This window comes from Lissotriton helveticus, chromosome 5_1 (assembly GCF_964261635.1).
Source record: "Lissotriton helveticus chromosome 5_1, aLisHel1.1, whole genome shotgun sequence".
NCBI classification, from domain to species: Eukaryota; Metazoa; Chordata; class Amphibia; order Caudata; family Salamandridae; genus Lissotriton; species Lissotriton helveticus.
The window spans coordinates 121,750,900-121,768,793 of NC_136065.1; positions in this window are offsets into that span (position 1 = coordinate 121,750,900).

Sequence of the window (17,894 nt, forward strand, 5' to 3'; positions counted from 1 at the left end):
CTGTCAAACTCTAGCTTTATATTAAAGCAGGAACTTCAATAAGCTAAAAACATTTTAAACAAGAAGGTGAATAATCCAAAACCTTTTTTCCTGGAAAAATTCTTCAGAAAAGCATTTTTATAGCAAAGCACTACTTAAAATCCTGTTTTTGTGTCAAAACGAAGTGTAAAAATGAGAAACATTGTAGAACCACAAACTTGTGGCGCTGACAATTTTGTCTGCATCCCTAATAAAGAGCAACATTTGAGGTGACTAAATATATATAGAGTATACATAAATCTCATGACCAGTGCTTATGGTTAGCCAATAATTACAGGTGGGGAAACCAGGGCTATACTTTTGGCTACTGGGACTTATTTATCATTATCAGACTTTGACCCAAATCAAGAAAGAGAAAGGAAGAAAGGATGGAGATAGAAAGATAGGAAATGGCGACCAGGGAAGAAAGCAGGGATGAAAAAGAACTCACAAGAGTTAAATAAGACTGGAATTGTAGGATGCTGGTAGCAGGAGGCATGAGCTGGAATAAAGACTAACTAGCCTTGGTACCCAGCCATCTTGTACAGGGCCGGCTTTAGAGCAATGCGACTGGTGCGGCTGCACTGTGCACTGAGTTGGGAGGGGGCACTGACCTCAGGGGCATTGGGTATGTTTTACAATAACTTACAATTTAAAAACACCTTGAACAGAGTTCCATGTGCATCCAGTTTTCAGGCAGCATTAAAAATGTCAAGATAACTCTAGCGATTAATGTTCCTCCTAGAGAGCGAGATAGGAGTATTTTCTAGGGGCAGTTTTGACTCGCCAAAAAGTAGCAGAGAGGGTAAATATGCTTGCTGCAAAGAATGGATACCGAGCAGATCACAGATCTGTATTTTATGTGGATAGCTGAGTGGATTACTGCTTTTGTCACGGAGATCCTTTTGTTACCCCAGTTCATAAGATACAACCCTATTATAGAACACTGACTATTATGAACTGTCATCAAAGAGATGCATGCAAACTGCATAAAATAGGTTAGAACTTTCTGTTTTTTTCCCCAGTCTTTCATTATCTATTCCTAATGTTGCTGAAAAGTGTTTGTTTGGGTAGGAATACATTCTCATTAGTAAAGCCAGCCTTTACTTTAAAACAAATGAAATGTATGATAGAGAGGGGATATGGAGAGATGAGGAGCAATTTTGCATGGAGGTTGTGAGGGAATACGTGCAGGTGGTCTTGGGGGTGGGGGGACAGCAAAAATGATTGTCGCACCGGGTGCCAACAGCTCTATAGCCGGCCCTGATCATGTCGCACAGCAGTGTCGGAAGAGGGTTCATAAGAAAAACTTTTGCCTTGAATTTTAATCTTATAAAGGCAGTGGCCTTCCATGACAAAGTATGTACATTCCCACCTGGCCATCAGATGAGAGATACACAACTCTGAGGTGTGAAAAGAGCAACACTGTCTGAGAAACAATCATTATAGGGACAAGAAAATATGACCCAGATTCAGGTTCTGATATTTGTAGGTCCTATGGCCCATTAGTACTAATCCCCATAACTGATGTAAAAGGCAGATCCCTGAAGGAAATTTCAAAGACATAGGAGCATATTAGCAAGAACCTTGTTAAAATTATCGCTGTTTTAGCAGCAGGAAACTGCCGCTAAAACGGCGATAATGGGCTTGCTAATATGCGTTATAGAATTTCAATAGAAGCCCAGGTTAGATGTGCAGGACATCAACCTGGGCTTCTATTGGAATTCTATAATGCATATTAGCAAGCCCATTATCACCGTTTTAGCGGCGGTTTCCTGCCGCTAAAACGGCGATAATTTTAACGAGGTTCTTGCTAATATGCCCCATTGTTAGCATACGAAAATGAATTCTGGAGAAGCATCCATAATACCTTTAAGAGCACAAAAGCATAGACATTAATGCTGATTTGTCGTAGGATTGGAGCATGATTCATGCAAAATTTGAATCATGAATCATCATTTGATCATCTTGATTCTGTTTCTGGTGGCTAATCTATTTAGGAGATGATTAACCCATTTAAATGATTGGCTAGGAACAGGCCTTGAACAGTTAGTAGCCGGCATCATGCTTCTACTTGATGAAATTTGTCCAGGAAGAAATGTATTTCACTGTTCAATATGGGCCTGGCTTCCAAGTGACTGAATTACTATCGGGAAATTCGGTCGCACAGGAAATTGTTCTTTCTTTATATTTTGTAACTGTCTTAGAAAAAACATGTTTGCATAAAACTCTGTTTGGTTGAGTGTACTTCTGAGAGTTCTAATACAAAACGTTCTTTTTGTATGTAGGGTAAAAACTTACATAAGCGATATGTTTGAAAACAAAATGAGTTTAAATTAAAAGACACATTTAAAAATGTGTTTGTCCAATGGTAATTTAAAAACTGAGGTCACTTTTATGACGTTATGGTGGCCCAATGGGCGGGGGCATATCTTGAAGACCATGTAAAGCCACTTTATGTGGCTTTTCATGGCCTTGTAAATATGCGCCCCTTTCAAGCAGAACACTGCGTGAAAGGGGCGTTACATGGGTGTTCCTGTGTGTGTTCCCACATAACACCCATGGAATCTGAAGCATTCACAGATTTGCAAGAATATGTAAAGCTGGGAATGCGTCAAAATCTAACGCCACCCCATGGGTGGCTGTAGGAAGGTGCAACGCGGAGAAAAGTTTTAATTTCTCCTCGTTTTTTCCTTTTTCTATGTGTGTTGCATTCTGCAGCACATATAGAAAGAGGAAATCACCTGAATTGATTGATTCTGTGCAGGAAGGTGTCTCTTCCGGCACAAAATCAATCAGCCCGCAACGCAGGCATCCGTGCACCATGATGCAAGGTTGCCTGTATTGGCGCATGGCAGTCCATTGTGCGCTGGTGCTGGGAAAAAGAACAGGAATGCACCATATCACAGTAGATATGGCGCATTCCTGCCCTTTTGTTTTGATGTAGGGCAGCGCAGCAGCATTCCTTGTGGCGCTGCCCTATGCCAAAACTTCATAAATGTGGCCCTGAGTATAAATGTATTAGGTTTGCCCATGTTTTAAAAACTCAAACCTCTAATGACTAACATCTTTTTGAAATGGAAAGCATAATCCTTTGTGAACAACATTTTAAAGCTTCAGGTGCTGGGCCATAACCATGAACACATGTGCTCTACAAAAAGGTGTGCTCTTTCTCTTGCAGTCTTGAAGGTTCAGAAATAAACACTACACTTTTGTGTATGACCTCACCAAGGGCCAGATGTAGGAAGCCTAATTCCAGTCGGTAACGGACGAAATTACCAAATTTCGTCCGTTACCGACCGGAATTGGGCTGTTCATATTTACCGAATTTCGGCCGTTACCGACCGGAATTAGGCTTTTCATATGTAGGGGCCTAAATTAAGGATTCGGTAATTTACCGAACAGGTAATTTAAGGAATCGGTAAATTACTGAATTTTTAAATACCGATTCGGTATGAGTGATTTTCCCATTTTAGGATTTGTTATTTACCACCAACTACAAGTTGGTGGTAAATTTCGAAAACCCTAAAAAATGCAAATATATGCAAATAATAACAGTGCCATGGGGCAGACATACATGCCCTTAGGGCATGTATGTGTGCCACATGTGCACCCATACACAATTCAGGGGTGTAACAGGGTGTCAAAGTGACACCCTGCCACCCTTCAATGTTTCCCTTATTTTTCCGAATCGCTATTTACCGATTCGGTAATTCCCATTCATACCTACGGGCCTTAAGGCCCATAGGAATGAATGGGAAATACCGAATTGGTAAATACCGATTCGGTATTTACCGAATTTTACAGATTCGGTAAAATATACCGATTGGATACCTACATAGCATTTATCGATTCTAAAATACTGAATCGGTATAATTCAGTATTTTAGAATCGGTAAATGTTGATTATCTACATCTGGCCCGTAGTCCCTTGGGCGCCAGTGTCCACCAGTACCTCTCACTCATCACAACTTGTCAATTAATAAAACTCATGAAACTGTTGGTGGATTGGTATGACACACCTGTGACACACTAGTGTCACACCAGCCATCTAGTTAGGAGTGGGCGGGTTAACAGTTAATCCTGTTACTGCACATATAGCAGTTAGGAGTTTGGAGTGTCACACCGCATAACTGCAGCAGCCTCCCCTCCCCCGCCCACTCTCCTCTGCCACCATCGCAATGCCCCTGAAATGTTTTGCTCTGAGCAAATCTTATGATAATTATAGGCCAAAAATTCCTAATAATTATCAGGGTGTACAGATTTGTATGCATTAAGAATAAAAATATTCGAAATTCTCGCTTTCAGGTACAAACTCCTAATTGGGATTTATTTATTAGACCTGGTAAATTTTGGGGCGTGGTTTGCGCGCAGCCAGGATGGCGGCGTAGCCTCGGAGCTCCGACATCGGCCTCTGCGTTCTCTCCTTATTTGGTGGAATTGTTGGCAGTTTCCTGTATTCCAACGTCGCTATGGACATCGGAATATGAGGTGAGCCCAGCGCCCTCATGAACTTCAGCTTTTTATGCATTTTCGGCATATTTGCTGCCGCGACTCGGGTTCCTCAGCCCCAGCCGCCATTTTGCGCTCAAATCGCGCATTAGCTTCAGCGTCTTTCTCACACCATACAAAGACCTGGGCACCTTCCTTCATAACGCTGTCATGCACCCTGGTGATATGATGAGCCCTGCGTTTACAACACTCACTCAGTGATGATGTTTTTGTTGAATTTTGCCATGACACGGATCTGTTGATTCCGGCTGCCATTTTGTCTTCTTCAGACCGCTATGTTTTCTCAGTATAGCGCGAAGATGCCGCTTTTACTTCATTTCATCTCCCTGACCTTTGGATGACTTTTCCTGCAGCTTTTTCTTGGTTTTTGAGCTCTCCTCTTCTGCCTCATTGGATTTCTTGGACTTATTAATTTTTTCTTCAATGAACTTCCTGTCATAATTGGTTTCCCACCATTTTGTTCATGTGCCTTCAGCCTCATTTCTTAATCCTTATCATATATATCTACCTTTGATTACATTACATAACCATTGGTGGCAAATGCTTTAATTTCAATTAATTCATTGGGCTCTTTAATGGGGAAAATTCGCAACTTGAAGCTCTCTACAGCTGCTAAGGTGTCTGCTTGCTCCGATTCAGACTCTCCTCTTCAGGATATGGAAGGAAGCACAATGTCAAAATCTGACACAATGCCTGGCCCTATTCCCAAATCCCACAATGGTAGCAAATTACCATCAACTTCAGCCTCTTTTAAGCGCGTCAAAAAAGATCCTCCTTCCCTGGGAATGCCTCATCTTCTTCCTCTATGGATCTGAGCTTGGAAGAATTGCGAGCTCTCAAACCCTTTATGGAAGCAACCACTAAGACTTTACAGACTATGCATGACAAGTGGTCGTCCTTGGATTCACGGTTTATAATCATGGAACAATCCACAGAGTCTCTTCAAACCTCCTGCTCTCATATACCCACAATGGAGGCTGAAATACTACAGCTCAAAAGGCAGACGGAGGATTTGGAAAACAGGAATCATAGGAATAACATCCGCCTTTACGGACTTCCTGAACTTACGGAAGGGTCTAACCCTACTTCTTTTTTTCAATCTTTTCTTTCAAAAATCTTGGACGCACCAGCTTTATCTTCCATCAATATACAGCGAGCTCACCGCCATGGCCCTAAAGTTTCTACTGAACCGAGAGGAGTTATCATGCTGTTTCTTCAATATACAGATCTCCTGCAGGTTCTTTCAGCTGCCAAACTCAAGAAACAAATTACATGGGAAGGTCATCGTTTTTTCCTGTCACAAGATGTTTCCAAGGCCACTGCTGACCGTCGGAAGAGATTTCTGGACATGCGTCCACAACTGAGAGCCCTTAATGCCAGATATGGTCTGCTTCATCCGTGTCTTTTCAAGGTTACTTATAAAGATAAAACTACCACGTTTAAAGATCCTGCAGCTCTACAAGAATTCCTTCGTCATCACGGAGCAGACGCTATGGACACCTCCAGACATGTTTAATTGGACCTGATGCTATTTTGGTTGTGTTGATTCTGTTCTCATCTCGTTGTCTCACTTTTTGATGTTGTCTCATCCTTTTATATTTATCCTCTGTTTAGTATTATTCTGACTTCATGTTTCTTTCTCTTTTTCATACTCAACATATTCATCATCTTATTTCTCTCCTATTTACAGATACTACCTCTTTCTTATTACCCCGATGTGTCACATTGTTTTCTGTATGCTGCCTTTTGGATTTCTGGATGCGGGGGCCTGATGTCCCTTCTTGATATTGTCGCCGTTGTCTTTTGATGCCATCACCCTCGTTCTCGTTTTGCGTTTTTGTGTTCGTAAGTATGTTCTTCAGTCGTCTTTTTTGGGCATGTACTGTCTTCTTGTTCTCTTGCCTATTTCTATTCTTTCTTTTTCTCCTCACAAACTTTTTCCTTCTTTCTTTTCTCTCTTTCCTCTCTTTTTCTTTCGTCTTTCTCTCCCCTTTCCTTTCTTTCTTTCTCTTTGTTTCTTCTTCTTTTTCATCATTGATGGTGCAATGTTCTTTATTTCTTTTTCTTTTTAAACTTAGCGAGCATATTATTGCTAGTTACCTTTTCTTGGTTTTATCTTCCGTGTTACTACATTTAATGTTAAAGGATTAAATAATCCGATTAATAGGCAACAGGTGTTATCCCATCTCGCCAGACTTAAAACTGACGTTACCCTTTTACAGGAATCCCACCTCTCAGAGATAGAGGCTTTGAAGCTTAAACGTTGCTGGGTGGGTCATGTATTCTTTTCTCCTTCTGTAGATAAGAAAAATAGAGTTTTGGTTTTGTTCCATAAAAAATTTAATGTTTCTTCAGTTTCTCATGAATGTGATACCAATGGTCGTTGGGTACTTGTTAAATTGCTTATAGATAATATTCCTCTTGTGATTTTCAATGTTTATGCTCCCACTGGTATTGATAAATTCTTCTGTCCCTCCACTTCTGATAAATTAGCCTCCCTTACTGATGACTACATCATTTTTGGTGGTGACTGTAATCAAATTTCTGACCCTTTCCTTGACCGTCACTCGAAAATTAAGTTCTCACCGTCTAAGATGCACTCCCAATTTACCAAAGCTGTTCAGAACAATGCTTTAGTGGCTATATGGAGGTTATGTAACCCTGACCTCAGAGAATATAGTTTTTACTCTCCATCTCACCATTCACAGTCCCGCATTGATTACATCTTCCTTAGTAAATCACTAACCCAGCACGCCATCCGCTCTGAAATTGGTTCCATTTTAATTTCAGACCATGCTCCCGTCTTAGTCGATATTGATCTCCTTCCCTTTTCCCCTCATTCTGGCAGATGGAGATTTAACAACACACTTCTTCTCAACCCCATTTTTTGTACTCAATTTACTAAGTTTGCCACTGAATTTTTTCTCCTTAATCAGACGCCTGATTCCCCTTTTGTTATGGTTTGGGATTCTTTTAAAGCAGCCTCTAGGGGTTTTATCATGAATTTTGTGTCGCGAGGGAAGAAACTTAGAGAAGCCAAATCTACTCAACTACTTGCTAATATCAAACAACTAGAACTTGCTTATCACTCCTATAACTCTGAATCCTCTCTTAAAGAACTTATAGAAGCCAACATTTCTTTCAATAAATTCACCACAGACACTGCCTCTAATCTTCTACTGAAATGTAATTCTCGTTATTACGGTGGTCAAAATAAAATCGGGAAACTACTCGCTAACTATTGGAAAATTAGGAAAGAACGTACCAAAATTGAATCAATTAAAACTTCCTCTGGCAAATCTCGGTTTAAAGATAAAGACATTCTCACTGAATTTGTTAATTTTTACAAAACTCTTTATACCCCAGACCATGTTCCTGCCCCGGCTGATCTCCTTTCCTAGTTTCAATCTATTCCTTTCCCTCCTTCCTCTCATGCAGATTTTCGCCCTTTGGATCTTGATATCACGCTTACTGAAATTTCTATCTAAACTACGTCAAGGTAAAGCCCCTGGCCCGGACGGGTTTACTATCGAATTTTACAGTAATTTTGCTTCTCTCCTCTTACCAAAACTTTTATCTCTATTTCAATCCTTCCTTGATGTTGGTCTTTCGAGCGGCTCCTTTCAACAAGCTTTACTATGCTTAATACCTAAAGACGATAAAGATCATTCCCTCTGTAAGAATTACCGTCCCATCTCTTTGGTCAATACAGATTACAAAACTCTTGCCAAAATTTTGGCTCTGCGGATGGACCATTTTTTACCCGAATTAATCGGTCCTGAACAATCGGGCTTTGTAAAAGGCCGTCTATCCTCCAATAATTCTCGAGTCTTCTTTAACATTCTTACTAAAGCATCCACTCTAGATCTTCCTATAGCCGCTATCTCCCTGGATGCTGAGAAAGCATTCGATAGGATTAGTTGAGATTTTATGTTTCGCGCTCTCTCCTGGGCAGGTTTCCCTCCCAAATTCATTTCTATTATTTCATTACTTTACTCTAACCCCCAGGCTTCCATTTTTGTTAACGGTATGGTTTCGGACTATTTTGCTCTCCAACGAGGTGTACGACAAGGTTGCCCATTATCTCCTTTATTGTATGTTATAGCTTTAGAACACTTTCTCACTAAAATTCGGCAAGATGATACTATTTCTGGTTTCCACCCCGGTTCTCAACAGGTTAAACTTTCGGTGTATGCTGACGATATCCTTTGCTACTGCTCTGATCCTCTCTCTTCTCTTCCTTCTTTTCTTCGACAAGTTTCCTCTTTCTCTGCGGTGTCTGGTTATCGTCTTAATGCTGACAAGTGCGAAATTCTCCCTTTAAATTCTCTATGCCAAAAACATAATTTCGTCCAATCTGGTTTCTCATGGCAGCCTATTAAGATAAAAATACCTAGGCATTTGGTTTGCTCCCCTCTTATCCGACACTCTTAAAATTTATTCTGACTATATTTCTAAGAAGCTAGATGCGGCTGTTACCCGTTGGAACCCACTCTTTTTGTCCTGGTGGGGTCGTTTGAATTCTATAAAAATGATGCTTTCCCCTCTTCTATTATATACTATTTCTATGATTCCAATACGCATTCCAGATTATTATTTTAAAAAGGTTGATTCCATTTTATTGAAATTTTTATGGATCGGGAAACGTTCTCGTATAGCTATTGCCTCCCTACGGAAAGACAAAAATCAGGCTGGTGTTCGCTTTCCTGACTTTAAATCTTATCACTGTGCTTTCTCTTTGAAACAATCCTCTCGTTGGCTCTCCACTGATCTCCCTTTCCATTCTCCTCTTTGGTTGACAATAGAATCTTCTTTTATTTCCCCTTTTGACTTTCGTGAAATTTTGACTTTTACGTCTAATTTGACTCGTCTTCATAACCCTATCATTTCTTATTCTCATAAACTTCTTCTTCCTTTTTTATCTTCATCCTATCCTTCACTTACTTCGACACATGCACAACCTATCTGGTATAACACTAGGCTTAAAATTCGTGATCGTACCTTTTTCTGGAAGACCTGGCACTCTCGTGGCTGACGCTGGATTTCTCAACTTCTCTCCCAAAACACTCCCTTACATTTTTCGGACCTTCAATCTCAATTCTCTCTACCCCTTGTTCTCGATCACAATATAACTTGTTGTACCCTATTCTCCTTCAATATCTTCAATCGCTACCGCTTTCCAACGACATTCCTCTACCCCATAGATCCATATGCTCGGTACTACATTCCTCTCCCTCTGCATCCTTTCTTTATAACTCTGTTCATTTTCTTGCGGATAGATCCAAAACTAAAATTGAGCTTGCCTGGGAGACTGATTTATCTCAGGATTGGCCGATTCCCCTATGGGATAATATTTGGTCTAAGATTCATAAAGCCTCTAGAGCTGCTAATACTACCCAAATCCTTTACTTTATCTATAATAGAATTTTATTTACTTCACGAAACTTATCGACTTTTTCCCCAGACACTCCCTCTACTTGCTGGTCATGTTATTGTTCTTCTGCAGGTCTAAAACATATGTTATTTGATTGTCCTCCCATATCCCAGTTTTGGACCCTAGTCTGGCTTCAAATCCAAAAGATATTTCACTTTCACATCCCTTTTTCTCCTTCTCACATTTTTCTAGGTTCCCTGTCTCCTGACCTTCCCCAATCTCATCAACATTATTTGCTCCTTGACCTTTTGATAGCTGTTGCTTTTCACCGTATTACCTCAAATTGGAAACAAGCCACTAATGTCACTTTCCGCTCCTGGTGGAATGCAGTATGTTTTCATCATCGTTTAAACACTAATTATGTTTCTCCCATTTCCCTGGCAATTAAGAGAGATCTAATTTGGCTTTCATTGGTAAATTATCTCTCCTCTTCTGCTCCCTCAATCACCACTCCTGACCCTAGTTCTGTTGAAGTACGAAAACCACCTTGATTCTCCCATTGCCTTTTTCCTAATATTTATTATTGAATGTTACTTGTTGAATACCTAATATATTGCTGAATTTCTTCTGTTTTGTAAATACTATGGTTGCCTTGTTCTTTTCTATAATGTTCATGACTGCCTATTATTTATCTATTTGTATTTTATATCTACAATGCATTTCTTATTATCATGTAATCTACTGGTATATACTTTTTTCTGTTTCATCACTTTCAGTTTCTGATCTTTTATTTCTTCAATAAACTCAAACTTAAAAAAAAAGACCTGATAAATTTTGACAGATGAATCGAATGTTGTCAGGTCTGATAAAAATTGGCCCAAACACTGGGTCAATCGTAAGAGGCCTTATGATATCTAGTTATGAGCCGGTTTGCATCGCTGTTGCACCATAAAATGTGCTGCAAGAGCGACGCAAACCTTACATTTGATTTACGAAGCCATGCTTTATAAATCTGGAATAAGACAGCACAGTGCAAATCCCATGGAAGGCCCAGGGATGGCCTTCCATGGATGTTGTGTCGGTGTTCCCACCCAATTTCCATGGTTTTTGACGCATTCCTAGATTTATCAGAAGTAGTAGATCTGGTAATGCTCCAGAATGAAAAGCCTTCTCAAATGAGGCATAACGAGGAGAAATATCTTTATTTCCTCTTGTTACTTTCTCTCTCTATGGGGGCTGCATTCTGCAGCACACATAGAAAAAGGAAAATGGCTCTCAGGATTGTTTTTGTGTCAGAAGGTGCCTCTTCCTACACAAAAACAAGCCTGCATTCAACGCAGACACCCCTTACACCATGGTGCCTGCATTGGCACTAGGCTGCCAAAAATGTGCCTGCACAGGAGAAGAGGCAGGAATGCTCTGTATTGCCTTAAATAGAGCACATTCCTGCCCTTTCCCTGTCACACAGTGCAGTGCAACAAGGTGACTTGCACTGCGAGATTGCATTACATGCTCGTAAATAGGGCCCTATGTGTTTTCAAATTCTTTATTTATTAAATCAAGCTCTATTGTTCAAATTTGATGTGGGATCTTTTTGAGTGGCTTTGTCACTGCTTTACTGTTTGAAGTGTTGCACAAATACTTTACACATTGCCTATAACTTAAGCTGATGGCTCTGTGCCAACCCCCAAGGGGTTGAGCACGGGTTAATATGGGGTTTGCTTATGTCTTAAGCTGGCTAGGATTGTTATTGTTGCTTGACCACGACTCACACCCAGTAAAACCAGTAACCAACTTTCTACAAGGGGCAAGCAAGAAGTAGCCCAGACATCCCCTGGCTACTGTTAATTTACATTCATCAACAAAGCTCTCGACTGCCTGAAACCAATGTTTATGCTCTTGGAAATGGACCATCTGGACACGAGCTGAATGTTCCATATGAGTTTCCACCAGTGATTTGAGCACAGTGACACAACCTCCCTTTACTGCTACTATAGTTCTCTTTATGCGCCCCGAGATCCACTATTGCCCTCATAACTTTCTTCTGACAAAGTAGCTAGGAGCATCTAAGTATTCATGTGTACATCCGGATGGGGACACTTCAGCCTTTAATTCTTCTGTATGTTGACAGATTGAGCGTCATTGAGACGAGTTCTAGTCATCCCTATTAGCGCCCATTTTGGAATTCACAGACTGGCTCAGCCAATCATAATGCTTTAAAAGCTGGAACCAACTATTGTTGTTTGCCTACAATCTAAGTTAACCATGTATGTGCAACAGAGACAAAGAGCAGTACGAGCCTGTTTGCCAGTGCTCGGCATGACATTATGTGGACCTGACCTAATAGCTGTACTGCCCACACGTTTTAAGGCATTATCAGCTGTTAATTGCCCTTCCCCTCGTAATTGAATTTGGTTGGGCCCGATGCCCTCTTCAAAGAGTGGTAACCGCTGTTAAGGCTTGGGCCAGTGAGAAAAATATTGGGCCCGATTCACAGAACTAACTTAAGACAAAATCCTAAACTTACTACTTTTGGTATTCACAGAAGTTAGGATTTTGTCTTAAGTTTGTCTTAAGACAGACTTAAGACAGATTTAAGACAAAATCCTAACTTAAGTCTGTCTTAAGTCTGTCTTAAGTTTGTCTTAAGACAAACTTAAGACAAAATCCTAACTTCTGTGAATAGCAAAAGTAGTATGTTTAGGATTTTGTATGTATGTATGTATGTATTTTAATGCTTATTAAGCGCAGCTGTCACCCAGCGGGTATCCTGGCGCTGAGATCAGTTCCACCATCTGGTCTACAATTTATTCTGCTCTAGGGAAGAGATAGGTTTTAAGGTCCCTTTTAAATAAAATCAAATTTTGTCTGCTCCTCAGTGTTAAAGGTAGAGTGTTCCACATTGTTGCGGCCGTAAAACTGAAGGCGCGGCCGCCCATTCTCACTCTGTTTATTCTTGGGATTTTCACTAAGAAAGCTGAGGCGGATCTCAGAGGTCTGGCAGCCTGATACCACGAAAAGAGGTTTTGCAGTGGTATTGGTCCTTGACCATGCAGAGCTCCAAAAATCAGGCATAGAGCCTTATAGGAGATCCTCTGCTGGACCGGTAACCAATGTAATACTGCCAGAGCTCCGGCAGAAGAGGCCGAGCGAGGCAAGGACAGAGCTAGTTTAGCCACCATATTTTGGACCCTTTGTAATTTAAGGATCAAGACCTTTGGGGCTCCTAGAAGTAGTTAGTCTTAAATTAATTCTGTGAATCAGGCCCAGGTTAATTAACAGCCTCTAAGGAATGTTGTGATGAGTCAATCAAAATATGTATAAAAAAATCCATTTGCATTCCTTAAATAGCGAATTTTAGGTAATCGCTATTTAAGGAATGCAACATGGTTTGTAAGAGAATAGTGATTACCTAATAGCGATTCCCAAAGATTTGCAATCTTAGTTAAGTAACCAATATTATGTAATACTACTCCATTTGACCCTATGGCACAAGTGCAAATGGTTTTGCATTAGCTAATTTGCCATTATCTAATTTTTTATCGCAAATTAGGTAATGAAAAACCAAGGGTGCTGGGGGCCTAAGTCCCCCCTGAAGCACCCCTCACACAAAAAATGTGCACATGCAAAGTGCACTATAACATGTGTTTGCTACATGGCACTTTGAAAAATGCACTTTTGTGCAATTTTCAAATATTGCACATGGTTACCATCGACTTGGAGTCGATGGTAATAGCATTTCCTAAATGCATGGTTTGCATTTACAAAATGCTTGGTACATGTGCTTACAGAATCGCAAATTGTGATTCCCTATTTGCATTCACAATTTTAGGTAATCGCAAAAAATTGCAATGAACTTGCAACTACAAAGCCTTTCATACAACTTGAAAGGCTATTTTGCGTTAGCAAACTATCGTATTTAGCGTTTCGCACCATTTGCAAATGCAAAATGTTTTAATACATAGACTCTTAGAATGTCAGCATTAACTGTTGTTTTTTGCCCATCTTGTAAATTCAGTTGGCATGTAATGCCCGATAGGCAAAACTGCAGTAAGCCAGCATAACTACTGACTAAGGGCCTCATTTAGATTTTGGGAAACTGGGCGTCTCAAACATCTCTTATGGCACTTGTGATTGGGTGGATGAGTTTGTCCTCACTCTTTGGCATTTTTAGCATCTCGTTAGGTTGAGCCCTAATTATCTTCAATGAAAACAACTGCCACACTCAGTTTTCTGTTTGCACAAGACACAAAAGGCTTAACCCACAGGAAAATGGAACATGGTGAATTAATCAGCAGATTCTGGAAGTGACCTATTTTGAGCAGCTCCCTCAGGAGAAACTTTTTATATCAGTTTTCAAAATGTCAGGTTGACCTAGCATCAGACGTCTTTGTTACAATGGGTACACATTACTCCAGTAACACAAGAACACATTTTGCTTCACATTTGAATTTCTTATTTAATGGCAGACTGAAAATGTGTACTGAACGGAGTGCAGTTTATAAAGAAAATATTAACAGCCATATTTGCACTTTCATACATTTTCCTTAGATTTAATGTACATTTATAAAAAATGCAACCTATTGTTTGTTTGACATGACGCGCATCGTGCCTTTTTCGTAAGACTGATGGTGTGACAATATATACTATGCTCTTTATGTGTCATTTAATGGCTCACAGTCTCTACATTGATATAAAAGTTGCACGTATATGTAACCCATAAAGCAGACATTATTTGATATCTAACTTACCGTTATGGTTGACTCACCCAGTTGACAGTCTTTATATATATTTTTGTATGTACCCTTTAAAACAACAATAATGTATTGATGCATATCGATCTCCATGAAGCTGACAAGTTTTAATATGCCTTTTTAATTTACGTTATGATAGGTATATTACATGCATTTGTCTCCTGGTAGGTCTTGCACTTTAAAACCCACTGGGGTTTTATATTGACTAAAGTACATTTAAACATTGGAAGCAGCGCACTTGCGTTATCAAAGGACTCCAAGCACCAGCAGGCTCTGGGGAGGCAACGCCCACCGGAGCAGGTGAGAATGGTTAAAAAAACTCTTTGCTCCACACAGTGTTGTAAACAGCCTCTGAAGAAATGCTCTGTTGAGCATGAAACGCGTCAGGCTTCATCATTTACAGGACTTTGTTTTCCTTTCACTGCAATAAAATTCTGCCCATTAAACAGAATTTGAAACATTCCTGCTTGTGGGCTCTCCATGGAAAGGGACAACTTTCGTGGTGAATATATATATATATACGATAAGCAGCCCACATGGGTAATACCGAAGCGCACTACAATGCCCAGAAACCTGTGGTATTAGCCACGCCCACTTCGGCAGGTGATTAAAATCAACATTGAGCGCTGAGAACTGTGCTTGTTTTTCCTGAACTCAGCCACTGAAGAAGGGAGATGGATGCTCCTGAAACGCGTATGGCAAATGAATTGAAGTTTGGTGCTTGTTACCTGTTGTCGCCTGCTTGCAAGCTGTCATTAAAGCATTGTGCTATTTAACTTCCTGTGGCTTCGTCCAACTGGAGTTTACCTGTGTGGATTAATATATATATATATATATATATATATATATATATATATATATGTAGATATATATATATATATATATATATATATATATATATATATATAACGCTCCTCGTCCCTTACCCTTTCAAAGAGACACAGCACTCACGGGGGGAAGTCGTAGATTTTATTATGACTTTCAAACGCACCAGACGCGTTTTGGCATCCGCCTTCCTCTGTGGTACAGGGGTATGTCGGAAACGGCCACATTTTATTTACAAACCACGTGATCATTTTCAAAATTTAACATAAAAACTGACAAAGGACAAATACCAAACGCTACACCTTTTTCTGTGAGCGCCATCTTGTAACAGTGTATCATAGCTTATCATAACTGTGCCTTTAACCACTATATCAATCACATATTGATTCAGTTATAACGCCCTGTATGGCCTAACTGTTACTACTCTATTCTGCCCTGGATGGGCTCAAATATGTATTTGCCTTAAACCAAAATTGAAAAACATAAAAAACATAAAAACGTGCTTACCCTTATTGTCAAACCAGTATATACATGATAATTACATTCCTTAATATTCATTCTTACATTTTATCATTAACCCTTCATTTTAGCATTATTTGATTTTTGGTATTCTTATGTTCAGCAATTCATTTTCTACAGACTATATACAGTTACTTCCAATTGACACTTTACTTATTACTGTTTCAGAGAATCTCTTCTGGGGTGAAGAGCCCTTTACCCCAAGTGTACCGCTAATTCCTCATGACTATTAAGACCATTTGGTGTCTTAGTACATAGATCTATTATATATCTCGATTCTAATCTGCGTAATTTCATTAATCTATCCCCTCCTCTTATGCTCATGGGAACTTGATCTATTGCAAAAAACGATAACAACTCATTATTACTATTGTGATACCTCTGGAAATGCCTCGCCACTGGGTAATTCACATCCCCTTTGTTGATGGCCCTTAAGTGTTCCAAAATGCGAATCTTGGTTTCATGGATGGTACTGCCTATATACCTTAGCCCGCATGGGCACATTAAACAATAGACAGTATATGGTGTTGTACATGTTAGAAACTTCCTTATCTGTATGTCATTATCTCCCACTTTGTATGTCAATGTTCTCTTGCTGTTTCTGCACGCTTTACACCTCCCACACGGGCAGAAACCTGATGGCCGTTCCCCAAAAGGTTTAATTATTGGTTTTACTATATGGCTTTTCGTAAGAGTGTCTTTAAGGGCTCTCGCCCTTCTATAAGTTATCAAGGGGTGTGGTGGTAGATCTGTTCCAATCACTGGATCCGTTTTTAATAGATTCCAGTTTTTTCTCATGATCTTACGGAGTCTGTCTGCCCCTCTCGAGTAGGTAGTTATCATTCTCGGTGTGCTAGTGTTCACTTCCTTACTTAAATCTTTCTCCTTAAGTAAATCTATTCTGGGTTTGTTCTGTACTTTATATAAGGCCGCTTTTAGAGTTCTGTCCCCTTAGCCTCTAGCCTTAAATCTCGCTACACTTGCTTGTGCGTTGCCATCAAAGTCTTCCTCACTAGTACAATTCCTTTTAATCCTTAAGAGTTCTCCATAAGGGATACTTTGGATTAATCTTGGGGGGTGCCTGCTTGTGGAATGCAAGATGGAGTTTCCTGCTGTCTTTTTTCGGTATAATTTCGTAATGATTTTCCCATTTTTTACCATCAATTCTAAATCAAGATAATTCACATTAGTACAACTTATTTCTGCAGTAAATTTCAAATTGTACACATTCTCATTTAACTTTTTCACATAGTCTGTAGCTGTGTCAATTGACCCCTCCAAACCAGGAAGAGGTCATCAATATACCTGTACCAGGCTACGATGTTTTGAGTCCATTCTCCATTGTTTTGTGCCCAGGCTACATGCTCCTCCCACCATCCTACAAAGAGATTTGCAAAACTTGGAGAGTCACATGTGCCCATGGCCACCCCAGTTAATTGCTGGTAATGTTGTTCCTCATACAGAAAATTTTTATTCTTGAGGCTAAAAGTTAACAGTTCTAGCAGCATTATATTATGTTCCGTGAATTTAGCAGATCTTGTTACCAAGAACCTTTCTACAGCTTTCAAGCCCTACGCATGGCCTATGTTGGTATACAGACTAGTTATATCCATAACTAGCATGCAGTCACCCTCTCTCCACACTATGCTCTCTATGTGTGTTAAAAAGTCCTTGGTATCTTTTATATAGCTGCGTAAAGTTTTCACAAAATCAATAAGAAAATAGTCAATATATAGAGACAAATGTTCCAATAGACTTCCCTGAGCACTCACGATAGGTCGTCCTGGTGGTTCCTTGTTGTCCTTATGTACTTTCGGCAAGTGGTAGAAACTTGGTGTTACTGGGTTCATACATCGTAAGTACAAATATTCTTCTGTTGTCAATTGCCCTTGT